The following is a 26,262-nucleotide window of genomic DNA, read 5'->3' on the forward strand; positions in this document are numbered from 1 at the left end:
CAGGCCAGGAAGGCCTCTCAGTTTTGATGACTTGATTGGAAACCTGAATGGGATAAGTGAGCAAGCCTTGGTTGTATCTTAGGAGAAGGACACAGACACCTTCAGTGAAGCATGCACTGGGTTTGGGAAGGAGGGAATGAGATCAGAGTGGGCAGTGGGCTCAGAGATGGGGCCAGGCAACATAACACAAGGACTTTCCAGCCTCTGGAAAGACTCTGGGATATTATCATGAGTGAGATTTGATGCCACTGAAAGGTTTTGAAGGATCTTGCTTACATTTCAAAAGACTACCTCTGCGACCGCACTCCAGCCTGGATGACAGAGCAAGACACTGTCTCAAAAGAAAAGGAAAAAAAGTCTATCTCTGGTTGCTCTGTTGTAACAAGAGTGGAAGCAGAGTGGCAAACTAACAAGCTAATGCAATTGTTAGGCAGATAAAAGATTGTAGACTGGAATAGCAAGTGCAGAGGTGGTGAGAAGAAGGGGGTTGGATCCCGGATTTACTTTGAAGATAGAGCTGAATGGATCTGCTGATGGTATCACCCTATTTCATGACTTTTATAACCAAATCCTGCATAGAGGGTCTCGCTTTCTATTTGTGGAATATATGAATGAGTAAATGAATGAATGCATTATTTACAGACCCTCCTTCTTGATGATGTCATCTCCATTTGTGAAACGAAAATTATCAAACACTATGAAAACTATGTAGGTTTTGCTGCTACTGCTAAAGTGGGTCTAATGTAAATAATATTAACCACATTTTGTAAGCAACAGATCCAGCATGTGTACTACTTCTTCCTACCCCAAAGCTTTTGTTTTAGACACAAATGTTGCACATATTTTTCAGCTTCTGCTAGGATTTAGAACTGCTCTATATCAGTTTTGTGACTGACCCTCAAACAGGCCATCAGTAAATTTACCTCACCCATACATTTGATCTGAAATCCAAATCTATTTTCAAGAAAAATATAATTGACCAAATAGACAAGACTTTGATTTCAAAATGAACACTGGACAGGTCATATTTTTCTGTCAATTTATTTCAAGACAATGTTCAAAGGAGTTGACTGATAAAATCCACTACTCAGTGAAAGACACCAAGACACATCTTAGGTATTGTTTACCTCTTGAAACAATATGGTGACTATTGAAATGTTACTGTGGGCGTACCTACCACCACTTTTAACAGATTTCAATGAAATTTAAAAGTGACAGAGATAAATGTCTTAAATGAATCTGTAAATTCATTGATAATTTTCTAATCAATCCTACTTTTATTAGATTGTCTTTTGAAAATTTAATTAAAATTATAATTAATTCCATTTATGAACTGCAATAATGTCTGCTAATTATGTGATTATACCAAGTGAAGTCTGCTGTTCATGGAAGTCATGGTTAAAATGTCTAAAATTACAAAGTATATATTTTCCAGGTTATATGTGCTATGGAGAAAAGATAATTACCAAGTATATATGATCTTTTCTCTATAGTACATACAACCTGGAAAATTGCCCTTGTGATTAGTACTCTTTATGCTTCCTATCATGCATTAACAGAATCTAGAGCACTGATACTATAACAAGTGTACAAGTATATAAATTGTGCCAAGGGAAATGGGTGCCAAACAGGTCCAGCTTTCATGGTGGCAACTTCACAGGAGACACAAGGTGGTTAAACAACATCTATTGCAAGGAAAGCTTCAAAAATCACAACATCTTGGGTTGGAAAGAACTTGAAAGATGGTCTCTTTCCAGCCCTACATCCCTCTTAGACTTAATTTGATTTGGAATTGCAGTCCCTTTGCAGCACTACTCTTGATAACACATTTCAATTCCAGCAGTCTGGCAGGCTCTGCATTGGGGTGATTCTAGAGAAGGATGGGCAGGCAGCCTGCCCTTGAGGATCCCAGAATCTACCAGAGCCTCTGCAAGTTTCCCACAGGTTGCCTGAATTTGGCAGTTTGCTTCCCCACAGAAATCAAACAGGAGCTATGAAACATTCTCACTTAAACGCACGCGCGCACACACACACACACGCACGCACGCACACACACATTAAGGATAGGGTCCAGGTTTTCTGCTGCACTCACTCTAGGTTGGAGAGATAGAGAAGAGGCTGATGAGACCATCTCCAGCATACATTTAAGGAACTGTCCTTCTGTAATAAGCCACATGAAAGCAAATTAGTCTTCTGTTCAGTCCTTGAGACAAATGGAGTGGCCTCTGCCAGTGTACACTTTCTTCCCTGTGTAAAACATTTTACTTTGGCACTACAATCACAGCCTGGTTCTGAAGCTTGTATTCTTTTTTCCCTCCCTCCATTCACTCATCACTTCAGTGATGTTGCCCATGATTTCACAGTGGTTAATTTTCTACCAAGAGAGAGGATGCCCTAAACCAATCTTTCATTAGTGACAGTAATCACTACATCAGTCTCTTATTAATGACAATAATAGCTAACATTTATTCCCTGTTAATCATAGCATAATACTATGTCATTGAATTTCACGGTACCCCATGAGGTAGGTGGCATTGATATGCCCTCTCTATAAATGACGGAATAGAGATTCAGAGAAGTTAAGAGACTTGGTTATGGTCCTATTGCCAGTCAGCCCTGAGCCAGAATTCAAGTCAGGTGTCTGATTCCTAAACCAGGCATTTGACCCCTAACGACATTGCTTTGGTTGTAGCAGGAGGATGGGAATGGCTGGAATGGGACCACAACCACCTGGCCTCACACCTGGCCCAAGTTCTTGGAATTCCAAGACACCCCTCAAAGCACAGGCTTATGTCAACAAGAGTTTTCTAGAGGAGCTGAGGTTATCTGGGAATCTGGCTGCCAGTGTTCGTTCTCTGATCTGCTGCGCCATCCAACAACATAGACCCGACTTTCTTGCCAGCAGCCAGCCGCACAGGGCAGCCAAGACTAACAAGTGTAGGCACTGTGCAGGGTACAGGGCGCATGAATAGCACTATTCTTTTCTGGCCAACACTGGCCCCATTGTTTTAGGCAATGAATAGAGCTGTGTGGAAAAAAAAATTCACACACGAAGCAAAAGCAGCAAAATTTGTCTCTTTGTGATGGTTTCAAGACTGGGTGAAAAAGTCGTTCTTCACCTGGTGCTATTTTACATACTCTTTCACAAACAGAAAGCACTTTCTGGCAAGGGAAGAGCCTTTCTCTCAAAATTAAAAAGTTATAGGTCACAGTGCAGGTGGGAGAATTGGGAGTAGACCTCAAAGTTTTAATGGCATTCATTCATTACAACATTGGGGAGATGGAAATGATGAGGCATCATTTTGATTTAGTGGAATTAAGCTCTGTTCCCAACAATCATCTTGATCTATTTGGGACACACAGTTTTTGCCTGCATTTTTCCCAGATAACAGAGGGAAAGTTAAGAGCACAGTATTAACTACAGTATATATTAGGACTCCTATTCAAGGCAAATAATTGCCAAACTTTATATTTCTTTTTGATAGGGCTAGACTCGTTTAGTCCCAGACCCATTTCTGGGGTTGCGTTGCTGGCTGCTGTAACTCACCACCAGGGAATCTATCCCTATCTTTGTCCTGGCTGCACCATTAGATGAAGTCAGAATCTCACAAAACCATTACATTCATTTAACTTCTGCATATGGAAAATGAATTCCTCTCTTAAGAGCAGACATTAACACATAGTTCTGATACAAGTCCATGTCCCATATACATTATCTCCTTTTCATTCTTACACCACCCATAATGGTGGTAGATGTTCTGTGGTACAAATCATCTTGGATGTTGACTGAATTATTATTTTGTGTATCTTGGTATCATAAAGTTCTAGGAATTCAGTTTCTTCAAAATAGGTCTCTATTTTTGTATTTAAATACAGAAACTTCCAGAGACAGATTAATACAGTGGGAAGAGCATCATGGGCTTTAGATGCAATCTGATTTAAATTCTGGTCTATACGGTAGCTCTGTAGGGTGACTCTATGTGCTATGTTGTCCTGGAAAGACCTTGCTATATCTGTTATCCTGCTGTAACTGTTAATATTGCCCTCTTTCACTTTAAAAGGTGTACGGTTTAAATGGTAGATAATAAGGTCATCCTATGATTAAGTCACCTTGGGCAAGCAACTTAACTTCTGTCAGCCTTGCTTTCTTCATTTATTAAATCAGGACAACACTGTCTGTCTGTTAGGATTAGTATTAATTAGTATTAATGTTAAAGAGAATATGTAGAACTTTCTGCATATTGTCTGAAGCATAGCAGGGACTCAATAAAGATGGCTATTACTAATATTTCCTCCGGAGACACTGCCTTAGAACACTGTTTCCAAGTGTCTTCATCCATTTTGTGCTGTTATAACAGAATACCACAGACTGAGTAATTCATAATGAACAGGAATTTATTGGCTCACCATTCTGGAGGATGAGAAGTTCAATATCAAGGTGCTGGCATCTGGCAAGGGCCTTCTTGCTGCATCATCCCATAAAAGAAGGGCAAAGAGAGAATGACAGAGAGAAAGAGGCAAAAGGGGGCTGAACTCATCCTTTTGTAAGGAACTTACTCCTGCAATAACAAACCCACTTCCACAATAATAGCATTGGTCTATTCATGAAGGAAGAACCCCCATGGCCTAATCACTTCTTAAAGGTCCCTCCTCTTAATACTGTGACAATGGCAATTAAATTTTAACATGTGTTAGGGAGAGAACAAACATTTAAACCATTGCACCAACTGTTTGAGAAATTATAGACTATTGAAATAAAAAATAAAATAATATAATATAAATCAAAGGAAGATATTAAAGTCACCAGGGTTTTACCTTGCCTAGTAAAGACATTAGAGAAAAAGAATAACAATGATTACAAACATGTTTCCATGAAAGAAAGGGGTTTTAAAAGCTGAAAATGTAGAAAACAAACTTGAGACTAAAAGACAGTTCACTTAACTGAAAGTATTTATCATCATTTTTTAAAACAAAGTATTACCTTTTGAAGGAAATCAGAATATCTCACCCTCAAATATGCCACTTTGGCATAAGGATTATTGTGAGTTGAAGCCAATTAAGAATCAAGAAATGCAGGAAGAGTTTACTGTCCTCTCCTTTTCTGCCTAAAAACCTATACATAAATTTCCCTTTGAAGAAGGTTCTCTCTTGCCCAGCAGAGAGAATAGCAGCTCTTAACATCAAAGACCAGAGTCAACATTAAGGTGAGTTCACATAAACAGATCTTACTAAAGTCTTATTTTCCATTAGTTCCTCCCCATGTTTCCTAGTCACTTCTCCACAACTTAATGTCACTTGAGGCTCACACTCCTTTCCTTTGTTAAAATGGTATATAAGTCCCCGAGTCGAATCACTTCTTTGCATTTTTTTTTTGTATGTGAACTCTCATGCATGTAAATATTAATACAAATTGTGTTCTTCTTCTCCTATTAATTTGTCTTTTGTAAGTTTAATTCATAGGCCTCCAGGTACTGAACTTAAGAAAGTAGAGAAAAAGTTTTTCCTTCTCTAAACTTTTATTTCTTTTAGCAGCAGACCAGTGAATGCTCATAGACTAGTAGTGGTCCACACTCAGACAGCTGGGGAATTGCTGCTCTAGAGGCTTATAATCCAATCTGTTTTTTTCTGTCTGCTTCCTTCCTGACCCTGTCCTCCCCTTCTTCCTGCCATTTTATTCCCATCCTTCTCAAACATTTTTTTTATTTGTATCATTTGGCAACTTCGTGATATTAAGCATTCTTCAAGTGCAGTGCTCAGTAGGCTATGGGTACTTTAAAAATACGCAGTGGATTTTTAACTTCATATCTTCGCAGAAAAACATTTTAGTTAAACCTGATGGTTACTCTAATTCACCTGTGTATTTTTCTGTAGGTTTTACACACTATTGGAGATCCAGTCAATATAGAAAAAAAGTAGATGATTCAACAAAAGAATAGAAAGAAGTTTTGCATTATACCTGTTAAGAGAGTAGCCATATACTTCATGTATTCATTTGCAGCAGTTTTGGTAAAGAATGGGTTTAATTTGACTCCTGAGCTGCACGTAAGTCACAGGCAAAAGCTCTCCTTTAACTCTTTTTTTTCCTCCAGGTTTGGAAAATACTCATCTTTGATTGAAAAGTTGGGAAGAACTGATCCACACAGGTGATTTTATGGAAGGACGAGGAAGCTCTCCGGAAGCCCCCCTCACCTCCATTCAATTTTTCCTCTGAATACCATTGAATAGCTACAACGAATTTCCTAGCATTTAGCCTAACAATGCTTTTAAAGATTTAATATTACCCTCTTTTCCCTCAAATGATATTTGCATAAGCCATAATTAAGTTTTTGGAGTCTCATTAAAAAAAAAAAGCTATTGAAAGAAATAAAGCAGCGAAGCAAACATTATAAGTTGCAGTAGCTAATCACACAAAAATGATAATAGCTTCCAAACTATAAAGTCAAAATTTACTTATATTTCCTGAATATTATGACTATTAATATTTTAAGATCTATTTATACCAAGATATAGCATTGCTTTCTAATTTGCTCTTTTATTCAAGATGATCTTTAACAATGAAAATCTTGTAACCCAATATCATAATCAAGCCATTGAACTTTTAAATTGAAGCCAGGTTCCTTCTAAGCACCTCATTTTTAAACATCAGGAGATGAAAAAGCATTTATTCTAAGATGCAAATTTTTAATTATTTAAGAAAGCAGAAGCTTCTTTGGACCTAAAATACCAAAATGAAATGTCCCTTAACAAATATGAATTTTTTTAAAAGATGCAAATTCATCATTCTTCATTTAACTCCGCCATGAATTTTCTCTTTCATGCAAAATAGTACATTGCATTGTGTTACCATTTTGTATTTTGCTCTATTAAAGTCCTCAGCAACTTTATAAATTCTTTAAGGAGTGAAAGTGTGTAATTTGTGCTGTGCCAGAAACAGAACTCACAGTTTGTGATCACATAATTAATATACATGAGGTTAATAAGCAAATGGCAAGGAACACTGTATGTTTCGGCAACATTTACCTCAATCAATCCTCTGTGATGGGAATGTTTTTTGCAGGGCTTACTAAAGTTCACTGGATGATTGAAATAATAAGGAGTTGGGGGAATAACTAGGATATATGCAAAATATGTAAAACACAAAGGAAAACCAGGGAGGTTGAGACAGGATTGTTGTCCTTCCTTGGACCTGGTCTCATTAAAGTCCTCCTCAGACAATATTTTCTCAGAACTTTGGGTAAGAATTGCATTACTGGCTTCTTTTTGAAGGTAATGGTTATTTTCAACATTTTATGCAACTGAATGATAAAATGACAAGAACTTTAAATGAAATCTTCGCATGCTACAAAACTGAGCGCTGTGTGAGGGGCTAGGTTGGGAACAGCCCGGCAGACGCTTCTTTTCTTGCTTCCCTTTTTTTCCTTTTTTCTTTTTATCAATTTAACAAATGTTTGTTTTCAATTTGTTTTTGACAATGGACTTATTAAACTCTTTTACCTAGTTAAGATTTATGAAAAGTGTTTCTCTCCCCACTTATCTCATTTGTAGAATTTGTAATTTGCATAATGGTAAGACGGGCATTTTCATTCCTGCCTTTCAAGCACCTCCATTCTAATTTTCATGGTAATAGTAAGTGCACTTAACAACAATGGTTCATTGATCCAGCATGTCTCCTACCTGCCCTGGAGCAACTGGGCAATTGTTAACTATAGAAGCCACAAAACAGATAACCCAATCGACCATTTGTGCAAAAGCGCTGCCTATAATGGTTTCAATAATAATTAATATGCAGGATAGCTAGTCCTGTCACACACCATTTCAGACTAGAATTGCATCTGTCAGTCCAAATCCTGACTCCATTCGAGGCATCCAGCACCGAATCTAGTTAGACAGCTAACTGAATTAAAACAAAAATCTACAGATGCATGATAAATGCACAGGATGCTATGTCACACATGAATGACTCCTGCGCAGGCCAAATGACAGATGTATTTCCGCGACTCCAGGCCAGGCTCCAGCACAAACCACTCTTCATTTATCAATAATTGGGCCTTAATTTCATTTGGCAGTGGTGGAGCAGCATGCTCAGCTTCCTCTCCAATAGACGAACACTAATTAGACTTTTTTGGGGGGATGGGCACCAATCTTTTGGTTTTATTTCAAATACTCAACCATCAGCAAAGTTAGAACTGTCCTTTGGAAGCAAGGGGTCTGTTTCAACCACAGCTCATTATGAGTCATAATATCTTGCAATGGGAACTCTTCAAGTATTAATGTTCCATTTCAATAAAGATGAGAAACATAGGAGATGCCATGTGGAAAAAGAAACATGGGGAAGGATTGTGGTTACACACTAAGTCTCTTAAAGTACTTGCTAACTCTTCTTACTTATTGAAGAGTTTTGCTTTGCCTTTTATGTTAATGTGTATGTTTGAGGGAGAAAGAGAAAGAGAGAGCGAAAGACAGAGAGATTCAGACATAGACAGTTGGAGTGACGATGCAAACAGGAAAACTGCAGAACAATTTTTAAACTTTTAATTGTAAAAGGAGAAAACTATTAGGATTGTTTTCTCAGGTTATCATATTAATTTCCAGACCAGCTTTTTGTGGTTGCTTTAACATTAGATAAATCATTGTAATAATTAGTAAAATGTCTAATCAATTACTAAAACGAAAAGGCCTCCCAAAGGAATTCCAATCATGTGTACAATAAAACAAACAAAGTCTACCTTGAATCATATAAACCAGCCCCAGATTTACCAAAAATACATGAAAATATCCACATATTGCCCACTTTCCTCCTTAAATCTACATTATGGGGATTCATGTTCCCTCCCTCAGTGCCTACAGAGACCAAGTGTTCATTTGTTCCTTTATTTAAGCAGGAGGAAAATTGGCATGGCAGATTGTGTACTGCGGTTTTGCCCATGGGTGGATCTTTCTCCATTTAAGGAGCTGTGGCTAGTTGCTCATTTGGGCTTAGAACTAGCTATGCTTTTCAGGTTCTCTTGAGCTTCTTGCCTCTCCTTCCAAATCCTGTCCCAGAATGAGTGACAAAGGGGTGCTCTGCTTGTCCTTCAACTCCCACACACAAACTTACTTTCAGCAGGGCACCCTATTGATCCACTCTTGGGATCTTGCTGTTCTCTGCCACTCAGACACTCTTCAGTGTCACATTTTTTATTCTTTATTGGCGTAGGTGAAGGCAGTGATGTTGTCCTGAGGACTGATTGCTATGCCCAGATGATCTGTTGAAGTTGGCTGCCTGATCCAACATACAGCATAATTGAAGAGGACTAGGAACAGAATCCGTTCCCGTTTCACCCCAGTAACTATGCCAAATTCAACAGAGAGCTCTCCATATGGTCTAACACAAGTGAGGTAATGTGTATATTATGCCATAATAAATGAAGTCTCATAGGTTTCAATGGCTCATAGTAGCTATCAGGAATTTTTCCTAGCAACTCATGGGAAACTGAGCAGCATGCCATAAATGGGAAAGCCATAAATAATTTTGCAACTCAGCCACCAGGGCTGTGGTGAAATGCTGTGCTTGCATTATCAACTCTAAACACTGACAGACATGTGAGCATGTCTGCCATTTTGTAAGCAGGCTCCCCTGACGAACAGAGGAGTACTGAACGATTGGCAGTATACTTGGAAGAGATCCGGAGACTTAAGGAGTTATAAAGACTGTGGTCTGGATATCGTGCTACTTATAATTTCAGAGTAAAAAGATTTGTACAGACTGTTGGCACTTGTACTTCTTAGGAGATATTTAATGAGAAAGATAAAACAGAGTACTCATGGGGTCTATTGTATTATTCAAAACATGCTTTGACCCTACCTCATTGACATTAGGCTTGGCCATGTGATGTGGCTGGTCAATGAAATGTGAGTGGAAGTGTCACATGCCAATTCCCAGCATGAGCTTTAAAATCCACTGTGTGATTCTGCCATGTTCTTTCTGCCATGAGACCAATAATATACCAGATAGGGGCTGCTGTATCAATCTGGGTCCTGGAATGAAGACATGTAAAGCAGAGCTGTAGCCAACCTGTAATGATGATGTAACAAGAGAAGAATTAAACTGTTATTGCTGTTAGCCACAAAGATTAGGGGATAATTTATTACTGCAGAATAATTTAAGATGGCTAATATAAATCATAGCTCATGTTTAAGATAATATGGATTCTGACTACTTTAACATAGGCACTGGCAATCCAGTATTCTGAACAAGTAATGATAAGAGGGTTGGTCTTTAGCTTCTGCTAGTTTCTGCTACTCTTGACTCTTCCACTTGCACATGCTTCCTTGAACTGACCTACAGAAGTTTGCAACAAGCGTTCATCTGCCATTACTCTTGCATTTAAAGCTACTGGTATATAGCTTTTCTCCTACCTGTTTGACCACCTATGCATGCTTCCAGTACTTGCTTAGCAGTCTTTTTCCCTCCTGACTCCCATAAGGAAAGGATGCAGAGACCTAATATGAAGGATTTGCTGACTTACACAATAATACATGAATAGAGCATGGTGATAGTATGGTCGTTGCTATGTCTGAATGTGTGTGTTCCCCTAAATTCATATGTTGAAATCTTAATCGCCAAGGTGAAGTTATCAAGAGGTAAGGCTTTGGGAAGTGACTAGGTTATGAGGGGAAAGTACTAATCCCTTGTAAAAGAGATTCCAGAAGCTGCCTTGCCCTTCCCCCATGTGAGGCAACAGCAAGCCACCATCTACAAAGTTCTTACCAGATACTGAATCTGCCAGTGCTTTGGACTTCCCTGGCTCCAGAACTGTTAGCAATAAATTTTTGTTGCTTATAAATTACTTGGTCTATGGTATTTTGTTACAGCAACCAAATGGACTAAGACAATCAAATTGAGCTCACAATCTGTCATGGCCAGAAGGGATCAAGTTGATTGTCCAAAATCCCTTCTGAAAATGTAGGCCTGGGTATAACAGAAATGGGCAGAGGTTCCTGGAACTTAGGATAGGGTTAAGGGTATTGCTGAGTTGGCTAAAGATCTACAGCAGATAGAACCATGGCTTGGGACTCTATCTAGGGATTAAACTAAGCACCTATTTAAACACACTGAGCAGAGGGGTGAAGTTCAGGTATGAAACAGTAACTAGAGACCAGAGGCCAGAAGGAGCTGGAAAAGGGTTCCAAGAGAGTTTCCCAGGGACTCTCCAGTCTTGACCCCAGGGCATTGTGTAATCATGGCTTTGCCCTTGGGTGCGGAAGTTTCTGTTAAGAACACGGAGCCAGTTCAGGCCCTAATCAGTCCAGCATGTTTACATGTTTACATAAACAAATCTTTCTCAGCCCTTGGATCAGTGATGGTAGTTGTGGTCAGTCTCCAGAAAAGGTGAGTCCAAAAAGAAGAAAGCTAAACCTTTGTGTGTCATCTGATTAATCTCAAGGTGAGGGACCTCTGCCTCCAGGGTGCTGCTTAGAGGCATGCAACTATTGGCTATTTCTTGAGCCAGGGCTTGTTTTTATACAGTGGACTTAGAGAAGTAAGGACAATATAACTTCGGATTTTCCTAGAGCTCATTGAATTGGTTTTGTGTGGTGTATGTGTGCATGTGTGTGTATGTGTGTGTGTGTGTATGTGTGTGTAAATGTAAGTTCTGCTTGCTTTTTATTTTTAAATTTATCTTTAAGTATCAGTGGTGATGGTATTTGGTGATTTCTTCAAGTTTAATATTCTTAAATGGTATAACAAAAAAAAATAGCAATTACAAATGAGTCTGATTTTTTTAAGCTTTACTGGCATGTGAAGTCTAATGTCTGGGAAACACTGAGCCACACTGATATGGTTTGGTTGTAACCCCACCCAAATCTCATCTTGAATTGTAGTTCCCATAATCCTTATGTGTCATGGGAGGAACCTGGAGGGAGGTAATTGAAGCATGGGGGCAGCCCATGCTGCTTTTCTCCTGATAGTGAATTCATTCTCAAAAGATCTGATGGTTTTATAAGGGGCCTTCCCCACTTTTGCTCAGCACTCTTCTCTCCTACCACCATGTGAAAAAGGACATGTTTCCTTCCCCTTCTGCCATGATTGTAAGTTTCCTGATGCCTTCCCAGCCCTGTGGAACTGTGAGTCTATTAAAATAATCTCTTTCATTTGTAAATTGCCCAGTCTCAGATATGTCTTTATTAGCAGTGTGAGAACAGGTTAATACAGTAAATTGGTGCCACAGAGAATGGGGCCCTGCTGTTAAGATATATAAGATATATTCTACAAAAATGTGGAAGAGACTTTGGAACTGGGTAACAGGCAGAGGTTGGAACAGTTTAGAGGGCTCAAAAGAAGACAGAAAAATGTGGGAAAGTTTGGAATTCCTAGAGATTTGGAGGGCTCAGAAGACAGGAAGATGCAGGAAAGTTTAGAACTTCCTAGAGACTTGTTGAATGGCTTGGACCAAAATGCTGATGATAATATGGACAACAAAATCAAGGCTGAGGTGGTCTCAAATAAAGATGAGAAACTTGTTGGGAACTGGAGTAAAGGTCACTCTTGCTGTGCAAAGGGACTGGCAGCATTTTGCCCCTGCCCTAGAGATCTGTGGAACTTTGAACTTGAGGGAGATGATTTAGGGCATCTGGCAGAAGAAATTTCTAAGTGGCAAAGTGTTAAGGAGGAAGCAGAGAATAAAAGTTCAGAAAATTTGCAGCTTGACATGTGATAGAAAAGAAAAGCCCATTTTCTTGAGAGAAATTCAAGCCAGCTGCAGAAGTTTGTGTCAGTAATGAGGAGCTAAATGTTAATCACCAAGATAATGGGGAAAATGTCTCCAGGGCATGTCAGACACCTTCATAGCAGCCCCTTCCATCACAGGCCTGGAGACCTAGGAGGAAAAAATGCTTTTGTGTACTGGACCTAGGGCCTCTCTGCTCTGTGCAGCCTCAGGACATGGAGACCCGTGTCCCTGCTGCTTCAGATTCAGCTATGGCTAAAAGGGGCCAACATAGAGCTGAGGCCATTGCTTCAGAGAGTGCAAGCCCCAAGTCTTGGCAACTTCCATGTGGTGTTGGTCCTGCAGGAATTGAGGTTTGCGAACTTCTGCCTAGATTTCAGAGGATGTATGGAAATGCCTGGATGTCCAGGCAGAAGTTTGCCACAGGGACAGAGCCCTGGTGAAGAACCTCTGCAAGGGCAGTGCAGAAGAGAAATGTGGGGTTGGAGGCCCTACAGAGAGTTCCCACTGGGGTACTGCTGAGTGGAGCTGTGAGAATAGAGCCAACATCCTCCAGGCTCCAGAATGGTAGATCCACTGACAGCTTGTACCATAAGCCTAGAAAAGTTGCAGGCACTCAACACCAGCCCATGAAAGAAGCTGGGAGAGGGGCTGTAATCTGCAAAGGCAAAGGGCCAGAGCTTCCCAAGGCCATGGGAGCCCACCTCTTGCATCAGGGTGCCCTGGATGTGAGACGTGGAGTCAAAGTTACATTCTGTAACTTTAAGGTTTAATGACTGCTCCACTGGATTTTAGACTTGGATAGGTCCTGTGGCCCCTTTGTTTTGGCCAATGTCTCCCATTTGGAATGGGTGTATTTACCTAATGCCTGTATCTCCATTGTATCTAGGAAGTAACTAACTTGCTTTCAATTTTACAGGCTTAGAGGCAGAAGGAATTTGCCTTGTCTCAGATGAGACTTTGGACTTGGACTTTTGGGTTAATGCTGGAATGAGTTAAGACTTTGAGGACTGTTAGGAAGGTATGACTGTGTCTTCAAATATGAGGACAGGAGATTTGGGAGGGGCCAGGGTGGAATATTATTGGGCTGTGTCCCCAACCAAATCTCACTTTGAATTTTAGTTCCCATAATCCCCATGTGTCATGGGAGGGACCTGGTGGGAGGTAATTGAATCATGGGGACAGTTGCCTCATGCGACTGTTCTCATGATAGTGAGTTCTGATGAGATCAGATGGTTTTATGAGGAACTTTTCCTCCTTTTGCTCAGCACTTTTCTCTCCTCCTGCCCCATGAGGAAGGATGTGTTTGTTTCCCCTTCTGCCATGATTGTAAGTTTCCTGAGGCCTGCCCAGCCCTGTGGAACTGTGAATCTATTAAACGTCTTTCCTTTATAAATTACTCAGTCTTGGGTATTTTTTCATAGCAGTGTGAAAAGGACTAATACACACACTATCCCAAGGTTTTAGCTGGATGACTTTCCTGGTGACAGGACATCTAAGAGAGCTCCTGAGATTTACTGTAGATACAAGTTCACCTAGGAATTGGGAAGATGAAGGTTATGGGGAAGATGAAGTCTTTTCCCTTTTTCCTGCCTCAAGACCCTCATAGTTGGGAAGATTCAGAACACTCAAACTCATTTTATTTGGGCTTTCAAGGTCTCCGAGAAATGAAAGATTTCCACCGAAGACTTTGAAAATGGTCTATGGCTTTTCTAAAAAAAAATGAGAAAAAATAAGTTTATAGAAGTCACTGAACATTGTGAAAGCAGAAGTCTATGTTATTGGAGTGGCTTTACCTTCATCAAAGGTAGACCAGCCTGTGCAAGGCTGAAGGATGTATATTGCTGTCTTCAGCCACCTTACTGTGCACCTCTTGCCATTGTCTGGGTAGAGCTTCTTCCCAGGCTCTCAATGACCCATATTGTGTACATCTTCTTAGGAATATCTTTTAGGTTACAATTCTTTGTTGTTAGCAACAGAAAATATCTGTGACTACTTCTAAATGAAAGAAATTTAATTGATGGATAAGGTATGGGGTAGTTCCTAAGATAAAAAAAAAATATGGGGAAAATAGACCTTGGAATGAGGCGTAGCTCTAGAGATCTAAGTGGCAGGAACTAAGGGACAGTCTTTTCAATATGCCACCTCTGGGATGAATCAATAGCAATAATTTTTAAAAAGTATTGTCACGCGGCTTAATGTTCAAATTCCAGAAAGAGGTTTATATGCTGGCTAATGTTATTTGCCCATTCCTGACCTGATGAGGGCAGAACATCTCAGTTTACAGTTTCACTAGGAGTATTTGCAATGGGGGAGGGGAAGTCCCCAAAAGGGGGACAGTGGGGTTGTTACCAGAGGGCCAAGGATTGATTCTGGATGAGCAGAACAGATCTCTACTTTAGTCTCCAAAGAAACCTTTCTTCTCTGCATTCCAAACTTAAGCCTCAATGTGCCCCCAAAACAACTGATGCTCATCAAGATGATATCTTAGCTATAAACCCATAAGCTCACAGGCCTGAGGAGCACTTGCCGTGATAGCAAAATTAACATCTTAACTTAAAAATTATTTCATAGCAAAAATTGATTCTGCCTAAGGGTAAGGCCAATTCTGCATGGCAGGTGGAATTGCCTTGGGTTTTCTCACGAAGAAATTTAATAAATCAGATTGATGACCTTAAAGGCAAACCTTTGAATGTTAATGTGAAACAAAATTCTGGTTTCTTATCTTGTTACCACTCCCAAATCATTCACCAAGCTGAATAATTTAACTAGCCAAATAAATGTTGCTAAGGCTCATTAGGGCTCTTAACATTTGGGTCAGATAAATCAAGGGAAAAAAAGTCCTTTTGGAAGACTCTGTAGTGATATTTAACTGTTTAAGACAATATTCTGAATGTTACTAGTGTTATCTGAAAGCTAACATAGCTTTGTATTTCGTATGACTGAATAAACGCTCCACAAATTATACTATATAACCCAGATCAACATATGTAGCAAACCTGGTCCTAAATTTAACCATAACAGAGGATTTCTGAAGGAAATACAATTCTGGTACTGAAAGAGTCTATTCCATCTCATTCAGTTTTAGATTATTTAAGAATACTTGGATTTCACATTATTTTATAATATTTTGTGCACTGTCACCAAAAAAATCTTAATGAGATTTTAGTGCCATAGGCCTTTATTGTCTGTTTTTTTGTACACATGGCCAATTTAATTTTCAGCGTAGTAGAAAGAAAATTTTTTCACATTGCAAAGGGGAAAACAGCTTGTTAGAATTGGATGCATGACTTTTACAAACGGAAGTAGGTGCCTTGTTTAAATGTATTATAATGGAATATGGTAATAGATTAATTAGTTCTGGATTTTCCAGCAAATTATTTTGTACTCACCATTCCTCCTACAGGTCCCATAAGATTTTAACAGAAGTTAAAACATGTAGTGATAACCTTTGCCTTCTGTGCCCGTGATACTCATCTGCTCTCTCTCCTATTGATTACCTCACCAACCTGTCAACTTGGATGACTTGTGCAAAAGACAAACATGCTAACAGCCAGCAAGCAGGCAGGAAGGTAGGGGAGAGGGGCTGTTAGCAGGAAGACTACCCTTGTCCCCAACAATCAATTGAATTCTTCTTAGTTCTGTTCTCAGGGTGTGTGGTTTGAGCTTGGAATGAGTTGCTTACAGTCTGCTCAGAAATACAGAGTCATATGGAAAAGCGGATGCACATTGGATGAACAAAGATTTCCAAAGTATTCTATCTTGGAATTACAAAAGAATGGGGGAGGAAGGGGATTGTGTCTTTGCAAAGCTAAAGGCCTACAGACATTCACTACCATCCTTCCTCTTCCCATCGTCTTAGCCATTTCAGTGTTTCCAAAAGTAGTACAAATACCCAAGATTTGAGAGTCAGACCCATCTTAGTTTAGTCCCTGCCATTTTATGACCTGGCCTCGTGGGATGCTCTGGGCCAATGGCCCAAATTCTCTCAGTCTGAGTTTCCTTGCAGTGGAACTGTGAGGTGAAGTGAGACAATATATCAGAAGCATTTGGTCTACATAAAGTGTTCCTTTAGCAGCTTTAAAATTAGCTACCGTTTAATGACAGCCCATGTGTCCCAGACACTTTACATGCACTAATTCCAGATAGTATCCACAGAAAGAATTCTCATCACCATTTATCGTACAGCACACTAAAGTTTAGAGAGGCTGAATAATTTGGAATTTGAACTCAAATCTTTGGACTCCAAAGCCTATGCTCTCTACTAGGTTATACATTACTTTTTCTTATAAAGAATTAGAGCCAGTCTGTTCAAGTCCTATGCCCCCACACCAAAATTGGGAGTGTCTAAAAACATTCAAATTCAACATTCTCTAATGGGAAAAAAAATCAAGAAAAGGCACACATAATACCATAGTATATTCTGGCTGAATTACATTTGAAGACTTTGGCTTCAAAGGGGCCCTTCCATGACACTATTAGAAAGATCATGCTGTCTTTTTATACCTAGCACTTTTACTGTCTTCAATCATGAAATTAGATATTATTTAATAGTTAAAGATATGATAATTTAATAATAAAATTTGAGACTCCAAAATTTAACCATGAAAGCAAATTGGAATTCCAGAAAACTATACCAATTATCAACATTTCAGAAATATTCTCTTTGTCATCTTAGTAATAATAACCTTTATAAAATCATTGTTCTAATGTAGAAACAGGCAATTCACGACTTCTACCAGAAATACTCATATTGTTTTAGTACCAGGTATATTCTACTCCTGTTTCTTAGAACTTTGGGAAATTATTCAAGAAGAGAGGCATGGTGGTATGCTGGAAAGTCTGCTGGGCTTAAAAGTAGGCAACCCAGGCTCTAGTTCCTGTTCTCATTGATGAGTTCCCTGACTTCAGGTGAGTCACAGCTTCTCTGGACTTTCATGGCCTTTTGCAAAGTGAGTCTGATCATTTCTAGGATCTTTTCCAGCCCTGAGATTGTACGACCTGCAATAGCTAATAGATATGGGAAAGTGGCTCATGCAGTTGTTTTATTAACTCCACAGGCAACAACGTGCCTCATATTTAGCCATCAAGGGCAAATATGAAGGGATGGGAAGCACTCTCTTCACTGCCCATTTGCAAGCAGAATGACTCCTCCCTTGATTGTCTGGTGTTTGTATAGTCTCTCACAGAGCCCAGCACATGTGGGCACTCTGTAAATGGCCATTGAGAACTGCCAGGTCTGTGGCTGCTACAGACTACAATGATATGATAATGGTGTTGATGATCATGATGATGATGGGCTGGTGTATTGAGGCACAGACCCAAGGAAGGCTAATGAGAATGTTTCTAGGGAAGCTTCCTGCATGTCACTCTTCTTCCCTCTACTTCCTCTAGGTTCATCTTCCTTGACAAATAGGGAGCCAGGGCTATAATAACGGGAAGGAAGTCATCATGTGATTCTACCTAGAAATGCAGGCATCAATTTGAAATGTTTTTCTCTTGTAGCTCTGGAATTTGGCTCCTTGGATTAGAGGTGGCAAATACCATGGGTTAAACAATGCCATTTTGAGCTCTTTTAGTACTGAATGATGCAACATATACCATATTCTACCCTCTTAAAGAAGGAGTATATCAGCTATGTGCCTGATATAGTTTGGCTCTGTGTCCCCACCCAAATCTCATCTTGTTCCTCCCATAATTCCCAGGTGTTGTGGGAGGGACCTGGTGGGAGATGATTGAATCACAGGGGCTGGTCTTTCCCGTGCTGTTCTTCTGATAGTAAATGGGTCTCACAAGATCTGATGGTTTTTGAAAACAGGAGTTTCTCTGCATGAGCTCTCTCTTTGCCTGCTGCCATCCACTTAAGATGTGACTTGCTCCTCCATCGCCTTCTGCCATGATTGTGAGGCCTCCCCAGCCATGTGGAATTGTGAGTCCCGTTAAACTTCTTTCTTTTGTAAATTGCTCAGTCTTGGGTATGTCTTTATAAGCAGCGTGAAAATGGACTGATACAGCGCCAAACACCATGTTAGGCATTTTCACATGTATTCTTCTCATTTAATTTTTATAAAACCCTGTAAAATAAGATTTATTATTATTAAAGTACAGTTGGGGAAATTGGGGGTCAGTGGAGTGATATTCACAGACCCATCAAGATTGTTAATGGCTTGGGAAGGGATTAACCCTGCTCGTCTGATACAGTCCTTTCCATCTTCCTCTAGAGCGTCTATCCCTTTGTTTTCTTGGGGAATGGCATATTCTGGATGAGTCTGAACCTAATATTTTTTAAACCTTGATTACTGCAAGATCAAAAAGGAAGATTCACAGTTTAAGGCTCGTTTCAGTTTCTCCAGAGGGAGAGATCTGAATTAACCTTTAGGGTAACTGCTCTTTGGTTTGCGGAGAAATCATTTGATAGGCATTTTTGTCCATCAAAAGTAAAATTGAAAGGTCTTACTCTTCACACATATTGTGTAAAAGATAGGTTTTATGTTTTTGTTTTGTTTTGTTTGGTGGGTAGAATTGCATCTCTATGGATCATAATTCTTTCTGGAAAGGTGTTTTCTAAATATTAGTTTTTTCTTGGGAGATGTATATTCTTTTCTAAACACTCCCCATCTGATAGTTACTAGAAGGCTGTAGTTGTGAGATGGAAGCATATATTTACCAATTTATATTACAGTGGAGGCACTGTCCTTGCTGAGATGCCTGGAAGCAACCCTTGCTGTTCTGCTAAAGTCCTTCTGCGGTGTTTTGGAATCCAAAATAACCTAGATTTAGGGTTATGTATTGATGTCATATATTATTCTGTTCCAGTGGATTGTGCTAAAGGGAAATGCACCCGACCAAAATAAACAAATGAATTAATTTAAAAACAGCAAAATTCAGCAAAAAACAGAATCCCAAAAACACTCCCTGGGGATCCTTAGAAACATGTGGAGGAGGGGTCCTGTGCATCCTTTGGTGAGGTATAGTGGAAGTTCAGTCTAGTATGACTTGGGCATCAAAGGAAGTGTGACCTCACATGACACCTGGGACGGGTAGGTAATACTTGGAATCAGTTGTTTCCTGACAACTTCATGTTAGGAAATAATGTATTCATTTTTATCCTTAGGAGACTTGCACTTAAACTGTTTCTGCATATTTTTGCCTCCAAAGTAAAATGGAGGCTTATTCCCATTAAAGATTGTGTAGTCTTTTTCCTGTGTCCCTCACACAATGAGTGTTAATAACTGCCTTTGAACTGTAATTGAAAGAAGAAATTTCAGCAGATTAAGATTTAGATGCAAAGGTTTTGAATGTTTTTTCACTTTCACATCCCGAATAAATTAATGGTAGGACCAGAAAACCATTTCTTAACTCACTTAGATCCCTCCGTTTGTTTTTTGCTCTCACTTAACAAGTCCAAAAAATATTTTTCATGACTCTTGTCATCTATTTGCTGCTAAATTGCTTTGCCTAGTTACATAGAGCAATGATTGTGAGCAATCTCTGTGGTTTTGAAGTAAACTATATTTATAGTAAAACCACTATGCATTTTTATAAGTTATTCTATAACTCATTATCAGGCCAATTTTCAATGTTCTCATAGATACTAAGACAAAAGACATGGTATAATTTTCATTACTGCAGCGTATTTTATTAGAAAGTCTCTACTCTCTCAAGCCTTTTAAAAATAATAATAATAATAAAGAAAACCTATCAACCAAATAATAGTGAATAGGCTGAGTCCAAAAACCAAGTCTCCCAAATTTCCAGTTCTGGAGCAGACTACCACTTGTGCAATACACTTAGAAGCTTTTTCATAATAAATACATTAAAGGCATAAATTATAAAAATGCTTATTACAATTGGTGGTGACAACAATATTGCTTTGGATACAAATAGTCTAATTTATTGCCCTATAAACCTTAGCCATCGATTCTGGTTAGGAAAAGAGTCCTCACCTGTGTTCTTATTGGTTCATATTTGCTTATTGATGCTGAGAGAATATTTACTCCTTATATAACCATTCAGTAACATGCTCAGTAAAATGGCATTTGCAAGTTCTCCTTTGTTCACAAATTTCCATCTTCATAGCTAATTTTCTAAAATGATTACAGATAAAAACCATTTTAAGAACTTCTTTCAGTACCTCAGAAATATGTAAAGAAAAGAAGAATCAACATATATTGAGGACCTACAATGCACTAGGCACTGAGATCTACAATATCATCTCAACTGATTGTCCTCCATTAATTTAATAGAAAAATAATGGCAGCAAATAGCAAATGTGATGTACAATAATTTAAATGCTCTTACTCTCAGTGGTTTCTCCTTTGCAGTAGCTCAGGATAGCAACCAGACCTGAGATTCTTTTCAACTTATACGCTATTGATGGTGAGTGCAAATGAAAATCTCAGCTTACAAACCAAAGGTTTTAGCCCTAAGCCCAAATATGTTATAACAAATATACCGTCAAGAAAGAGTCTCTGAAAAGGGATTTTCTCCTCAAAATGGGAAAATAGGTTTTCGTACCCAGACTCCAGACTCATTCAAAACTGATGGTACTTATACTAAAGTGGGAGGATTTCAACTTGGAATCTGGAGTTGCTAACATGATTTTGTTGTACTTTTAAGAGGGCTTTTGGAGAAGCTCATAGAGTTTCTTAGATATCAACAATGTGGTTTAGATACAGTTTTGGAAGAAGTCCGTGTAAATTAATCAAACCCATGTGGAATAAATCTTTAAAAAATACATATATAAGATTTAATAACTGATTTGAAGCAACTTAAAATATTAGGGAAAAGGTCTGTGACCATTCTTTCCAGGCTATCTGTCCAATTTTGAGAATTTAAAATCAGATTTGAAATTTAATAAAAACTCTTAAAATTGGCTCACAATCTTGCCAAAAATTTTTTCTTTCTTTCTCTTTCTTTCCCTTTCTCTCTCTTTCCTTCTTTCTTTCTTTCTTTCTTTCTTTCTTTCTTTCTTTCTTTCTTTCTTTCTTTCTTTCTTTCTTTCTTTCTTTCTTTCTTTCTTTCTTTCTCTCTCTCTCTCTCTTTCTTTCCTTCTTTCTCTCTTTCTCTCTTTTTTTCTTTCTTTTGATGGAATTTCGCTCTGTCACCCAAGCTGGCGAGAAGTGGCACAATCTCAGCTCACTGCAACATCTGCCCCCAAGGTTCAAGCAATTCTCCTGCCTCAGTCTCCTGAGTAGCTGGGATTACAGGTGCACGCCACCACACCTGGCTAATTTTTGTATTTTTAGTAGAGACAGGGTTTTGCCATGTTGGCCAGGCTGGTCTCTAACTCCTGACCTCAGGTGATCCACCCATCTAGGCCTCCCAAAGTGCTAGGATTACTGGCGTGAGCCACTGAGCTAGACTTTGCTGCTCTTAGGACAATTTTAGCCCTCCATCATCTTGAACAGAACTCCACTCAATAAATCATCATGACTAGGCATGGTCATTCCTCTAATCCCAACCTCTAATCCCAGCACTTTGGTTGGCCAAGGCAGGCAGATGACTTGAGGCCAGGAGTTAGAGACCAGTCTGGTTAACATGGCAAAAACGTGCCTCTACTAAAAGTACAAAAATTAGCCAGGCATGCTGGCGCACACCTGTAATCCCAGCTACTTGGGAAGCTGAGGCACTAGAATTGCTTGAACTCAAAAGTCGAAGGTTGCAGTGATCCAAGATGGCACCACTGCACTCCAGTCGGGGGACAGAGCAAGACTGTGTCTCTAATTAGTTAATTAATCAAGTCAAATTTGTCACAGAAGTTGCTTTATATAATGCATGCTTTCAGGAAACCTACAGAATAATAGCTTCACATTTGAAGCTGAAGTATATCAGGAAAAAGTGATTAACAAGATCCTCTCCATCCTATGCCATACTATATACAAAAATTAACTCAAAATGGATATTCAACTTAAATATAAGTGTAAAAACTACAAAACTTTTAAAAGGGAACATAGGAGTAATCCTTCCTGACCTTGGATTAAGTAATGGTTTCTCAGATATGATACAAATAAGTGGCAAAAGAAAAAAGTAGATAAAGTGAACTTTGTGAAAACTAAAAACTTTTGTGTTTCAATGGATACATTAAAAAGGTTAAAAGACAACCCACAGAATGGGAGAAAATGTTTGCAATTTGTATAACTAATAAGACTTGTGTCCAGCATACATAGAGAACTTATACCATGCAACAATAAAAAGACAATCCAATTTAAAAAAATGGGCAAAGGATTTGAATAAACATTTCTCCAAAGAAGATATACAAATGGCCAATAAACACATGAAAAAATGTTCAAAATCATTAGTCATTAAGGAAATGCAAATCAATACCACAATGAGATACCACTCCACACCTTCTAGAATGCCTAAAATCAAAAAGACAGATAATAACAAGTAATGATGAGGATGTAGAGAAATTGGAAACCTCATACTCCTGGTGGGAATGTGAAACGATGCAGCCATGTTGGAAAGTGAGCTTGCAGTACCTGGAAATATTAAAACACAGAGTTATGTGGCCTAGCAATTCCAGTTCTAGGTATATAAACAATAGAACCGATGACACATGTTCACACAAAAACCTGCACATGAATGTTCACAGCAGCATTATTCATAATAGTCCCAGAGTGAAAACCCAAATGTTCATGAATTGATGAATGTACAGACAAAATATATTGTATCCTTACAATATAATATTATTTAGCAATAAAATGTAGTGAAGTACCAATAAATGCTACATCATGAATGGAACTTGGAAATATACTAAGTGAAAGAAGCCTGTCACAAATTCCACATGTTAGATGATTCCATTTATATGAAGTGCCCAGATGGGCAACTCCATAGAAAGTACAGTGGTGGCTTTTATGAAATAAGGATGGGGAGAATTGGGAGTGGTTGCTTATGGGTATGGGTTTATATTGGTAATTCAAGCTGCTGTAACAAAATACCAAAAACTGAGTGACTTAACAAACAAAAATTTTTTTCTTACAGTGCTGAAGGCTAGGAAGTCCAAAATCAAGGGGCCAACTGATTTGATTACTGGTGAGGGCTCTCTTCCTAGCTTGCAGATGGATGCCTTCTCACTGCATGCTCACATAGCCTTTCCTCAGTGGTGCCTGTGCATGGAAAGAGAGAGAAAGATCTCACTCTCTTCCTCTTTTTATAAGGCTTCCAGTCCTATGGGATTAGGACTCCACTCTTATGATCTCATTTAATCTTATTACCTCTTAAAAATGCTAGCTTCAAATAATATCACACTGTGGATTAGGGCTTCAAAATGTGAAATTTGGGGAGATGTAAGTATTCAGCATTTTCATATTTGCAAATAACTCTATTATTTGTATTATTATTTGCATAACAGGATTTGTTTTGGGTGCTGCTAAAGATTTTTAAAAATTAGATAGTGGTAATACTTGCACAACATAGTAAATATCTAAAAATCACTTAATTATATACTTTGAATGGCAAATTTTAGGGTATAGGAATTTTACCCCAATAAAGCTATTATTAAACAAATAAAAAACAAACAAGACCATCTTGAAACAAATAGTTCTTTCTATATTGTATATTATTGAGGGTGGTGGGTCCACAGGTTTATACAAATAGCAGCTTTTTGCAAAACTGTCCCTCCCTTCCAATAGTAAAAGGCAATCATTCTGGACTTTTTTGTTGTTTCTTTTTATGATGGGGGAGTTATCCATAAAGCTTAAGATGCTTTATGAGTAGACTTGTTGTTTGTTCATTTTATTATAATCCCTTTGACATTTCTGCTAAAGAATACTTGCTCCAGGGCAAGTGTGTAGGTTCAGTATTTTTAGCTTCTAATGACCTCAGAGTTGTTCCTTATGCTTCTAGGTTCCACGCTTGTGTATGTGTTAGCCATGGAGACTGGCCATGTATACACACTTTCAAGGAATTACCTCAGAAGGAAACACTTGAGCAGCAATCGTCAGATGGGAGTGGGAGCATTTAACATGTTGCTATTGGGATAAATGTTGGATTCCTCATTACTGGACATCCTCTTTGAACATTTGCATGCTTCCCATATGCCTGATATACTTGAGCCTTGAAAATATCTTTGGTTTGTTTTGGGCTTGTTCTATAGGTCATCGTTAGATCAGCAGGTGCATGTATTAATAAATCCCAACCAATTTATTATGCATCTGCATTTCTGACTCATATAGATGACCTAAGTATGCACAGGCTTTCCTGAACACTCATACCCTTGCTCTGATGAGTCTTCTAACTCCATGCTTGGGGACTTATTCAAAAAAGATATCTTCATAGATAAAGAATAACTTGATTTATTTCATTACCTACTAGTAGCTAATGTCTGTAAATAAATTTAGACTAAACTGATCATTTCAGCATCTAGTTAGGGTTTCCTAAGATTTCACATACTGTGGTTTTATCTCATATTACACTGGATTTGGGAGGTCTTCCTAGAAGGAATAATGCTTAAATGCAGTTTTGAGGGAGAATATGCCTGGAGATTTCCAGGCCGAACAGTAAGTGGAGGCCACTCTAGGAAGAGGAAATTGCATGTGCATGTAAAGTTTGGAGACAGTAAAGGGCATAAATGGAAATCAAAGAAGGCATTAGAGGAATCATGCAGATTCCATTGGAAGGGCCAACAAGAGTCATGGCAAAAAAGTACTTGACTTTGCCCAAATAATAGACACTCTGCTTTGAAATCAATGGAGTACCATTTGAGGATTTTTAACTGGAAAATGACATAATTAAGGGATTTTTCCCTCTGTTAAGTGTCATTTTGCTTTCAGAGTCCACCTTAATGACATATGGACTGGGTGAGGATTACACTGAAGGTGGACGAATACGAAGGCTACAGACATTATGAGGAGAGTTCTCTTAATTCAAGTGAAAGGCAATGAGAACAATAGTGAGGACATGGGAAGTGGAATGGAAATTATTCAGTGTGTTCAAGAAATAGGAGTAGAATCAACTGGGCCACAGAAGCAAATGAAAGAGAAGAAAGAATTAAGTGTAATTTCCAGAGGTCTCCCAATCAGGAAGCTGAATAAAAAAAGAGTGTTTGGGGAGAAAGTAAGTTCAGTTGTTGATATGTTGTATCCAAAGTGTTCAGTAGGCAGCTGGAGACATAATTCTGAGCTTTAGTAACATGTCTCATTAGAAATATGTATTTGACTTGGGTGCGGTTGCTCTCAGCACTTTAGGAGGCTGAGGTGGGAGGACTGCTTGAGCTTAGGAGTTCGAGATCAGCCTGGGAAATACAGTGAGACCTTGTCTCTGCCAAAAATTCAAAAACATCAGCCAGGTATGGTGGTGCCTACCTGTAGTCCCAGCTACTTGGGAGCCTGAGGCAGGAAGATGGCTTGAGCCTGGAAGACCAAGGCTGCAGTGAGCCATGATCATGCCACAGCATTTCAGCCTGGGCGACAGAGCAAGACTCTGTCTCAAAAAATAAAATATAAATATATATTCAAGACCTGTTCACATATTTAAGATATTGGAGTAAATGAAGAATCCCAGGGAATGTTAATAGGTGAGACCTAGGAAAGGGGAAGAGAGATGAGAGAAA

The 26,262-nt window shown here is 38.8% G+C and overlaps 1 protein-coding gene across 1 annotated transcript in view; it reads left to right on the forward strand.

Annotated features, from left to right (window-relative positions):
• Positions 1-26,262, forward strand: part of LOC123569970 (uncharacterized) — a 182,783-nt gene that overhangs the window by 141,055 nt on the left and 15,466 nt on the right. The window contains exons 7-8 of the mRNA XM_065533760.1: positions 17,503-18,639; positions 21,035-21,089. The gene's annotated coding sequence lies outside the window, so the exon portion shown is untranslated. The remainder of the gene's footprint in view (positions 1-17,502; positions 18,640-21,034; positions 21,090-26,262) is intronic.

The sequence above is a fragment of the Macaca fascicularis genome, chromosome 18 (assembly GCF_037993035.2).
Source record: "Macaca fascicularis isolate 582-1 chromosome 18, T2T-MFA8v1.1".
Taxonomy (NCBI): domain Eukaryota; kingdom Metazoa; phylum Chordata; class Mammalia; order Primates; family Cercopithecidae; genus Macaca; species Macaca fascicularis.